Here is a 2,941-nt window from a genome sequence, read left to right as displayed (position 1 = left end):
TGAAACCGAATTGGCATCAAATACGCCAAATCTGGCATAATTGACGGAACGCCGTAAGTAATTCCTTTTATGAAACGAGGCCCAGGACGCATTTACATGCGTCCTGGGCCTCGTTTCATAAAACTCTGCCGTAACTTACACCTTTCCGTAATTCACACCCTTTCAAACTACGGAGCGCAAATAAATCCGTTTCACAAAGCCACAACTGGAATTGTTTACACCTCCGTAACTAAGCACATTTGCGTAGTTACCGTAATTTATCAAGCGTCCTACAAATTACAATTTTATGTCAACACTTATTTTTTTTTACCAGAAATTATAAAACAATTATGTTGAATTTAAATCTTAAAAATTATGTATGGAAAAAGAAAATTGATATTGATGACAATCCTTTATTAACACAATATATTAAAAACAGCAGAAAGCCAGCTAAGCAGAAGTGCCTAACTACGAAAGTGGCGCGGCGTGGCGAATAAACAAAATTCCGGTAGTGGCCACAAAAAGCGACTGGTACAGAAGATTTGCAGTTTCTTTTTCTCATTTTGGCTGTTCTTTCTTCCTCACCGGGCTCAACATTATAAAATATATTAAAAATTAGCGTCGAATCTTCACATTAATTCAAAATCACGCAACATTTTTGTGCGTAGTTTACACCACTGATATCAAGAGCTTGATAAAATATTTGGCGTTAATTGCGTCGTTTTATAAAACCCAAATGGCATCAATTGTTCCGGAATCGAGCATTTGCCGTAAATGAAGCTCCGTACTTTCGATGGCGTGAATTACTCCGGTCTCCGGCTTTATGAAACCGAATTGGCATCAAACACGCCAAATCTGGCATAATTGACGGAACGCCGTAAGTAATTCCTTTTATGAAACGAGGCCCTGGCCGCACCGCCGCCCGGGGCGTGTGTAGCGAACTAATGAGTTCGTAAGACACACATGGGTCGAAAGCGGTGCTGTAACAGTCAGCAGTCACCCCGAAGATCTGTATAAAAATGCCTCATTGCTTTGCCTAGAGCGAAATCCATGTAGCGTGCCCCTGGGGCTCGTTTTTCAAAGCGAGTCCGTAACTTACGGCGGTTTTGGTCTTGTACTGCAAGTGCATGTGAAGCGATGACGATAGTTTGAATCGTTGAGTTTTATTATCTTACAAGCAAGAACAAAAGGGAAAAGGGGAAATAAATTTATCGCTTCACATGCGCTTGCAATACAAGCCTAAAAACCGGCGTAAGTTACGGACTCCCTTTATGAAACGAGGCCCTGGATGATAGCCTCGCCTGCAGGCGCTGCGGCTGCCGAACGAACCATTGTTCGCTGTGGGACGCGGATAGATGGCGGTCCCGTCGCATTCTGCTTTAGCTCTGGTAGTGCGTCAGGAACTTTCTTCGTCAACTGAGAGGATGGCAAGCAAAGGCTCTAGGGAGATATGTGCTGGGGACTGAGTTAGTCTTCTACTTAATTATCACGCTTGCGAACCAATGCGCATTATATTAACAAATAAAGCCACACCGAGATAACATTGCACAATATCTCACCAAAATACATCTCAATTTTGCACCCTGCAATGACTCACTGCATCGCAAAACAGCGTGATTCACGAAACATGGGTAATAAGTAGCATAGTATGAGAAGCATAGTGGCAGTTGGCATCGAAACACACTCGCGAGCGTGCTTTACCGACCGAGCGCTGGGCAGCGCCCCGCGAGCAGCATCGGCAAATCATGTGAATGTCGCGCAGTACCAGCCGTGTCCTGTGTTCAAGAAAGATCCACAACAGCTTTGCTGGTAGTGTCCTTCCTCATGTAAGTACCAGTAGCAGGTCAGATATATCACAACTCATCGTTACTCAGCTATCGCTCGCAAACCCATCAAACTAATTTCATAGCATATCAAACGTCACCAGTGCTTCCTGGACATGAGGGGAGGTGCAACAGTAGGTACGTTCCTTGGTAGGACTATGTGAAGAACTACGCTCACATTTGTTTATCCCGAATGGAATCAGCGCCAGTAACAGACAGACCTAAAAGGTTCGCTGCACTTAGTCCCAAAAGCAGTCCAGACTGATCGACTGTAAGCACTGTGACGGTCGCTCAGAAGCGGATAGAAAAATACCGAGCAGGCACACAGAGTACGTGCGAGACACGCTGAGAGCACTTATCCACGACAGTTTCCACAGAGAGCTCTCACAGACGCCAGCAGGGCGCGGCGAGCAGCGCAGCGACGACACAGAAGCACAGAGCACACGGCGCGTCAGTGCAGGAGGCGGCCGGCCGGTCGGCGGCCGGCCGGCGCGAGGCACGAGGCGGCGGCACCCTGCGGGCGCCACCACCACGGCCGGCCAGCCGCCGCAGCCGCCCCTCAGCCCACCGAGAGACCCCTCGGCCGCCGCGCCGGGCGCGCGAAGAGCGCGACACATCGAGATAATCGGAGAAGGCTTGTACGGTTTAAGAGACAACATCAGGCACTGCACAGTTTCGATAGGCGCTGCACAGCGACAGTAGGCGACGCACACTCACAGTCTCTCCGAATGCAATATAACTGCGTAAAGCACCGCTGCAACAGTGATTGCTCAGATGCGTTACACAACAGCAGGTGGCTTGCACTTCTACATCTTGCACTTCCACCAGAATTCTCTACATAGTTGGGCCATAACGCATTTTAGGCCTTACGAGTGGGGTGGGTCAGGATCGTGACATATATCATGAACATTTCGGCAAAAATAATAGCAAACATATTGTATTGATGACTTGGTCTCGAATACAACAACGCAATATGCGTGTTAAACGTTGCTCCCATCGTGCGGGCGGGCCGGGCGGCGGCTGGCCGGCCGGCCTTAGGCCGACTGCGGCCGGGCGGGCCCCGCGGTGCGGCGCTGCGGCCGGCCTGAGGCCGACTGCGGCCGGGAGGGCCCCGGGTGCGGCGCTGCGGCCGGCCTGAG

This window comes from Amphibalanus amphitrite, unplaced genomic scaffold, assembly GCF_019059575.1.
Source record: "Amphibalanus amphitrite isolate SeventyFive unplaced genomic scaffold, NRLGWU_Aamphi_draft 000137F_arrow, whole genome shotgun sequence".
NCBI classification, from domain to species: domain Eukaryota; kingdom Metazoa; phylum Arthropoda; class Thecostraca; order Balanomorpha; family Balanidae; genus Amphibalanus; species Amphibalanus amphitrite.
This window is presented reverse-complemented; position numbering follows the sequence as displayed.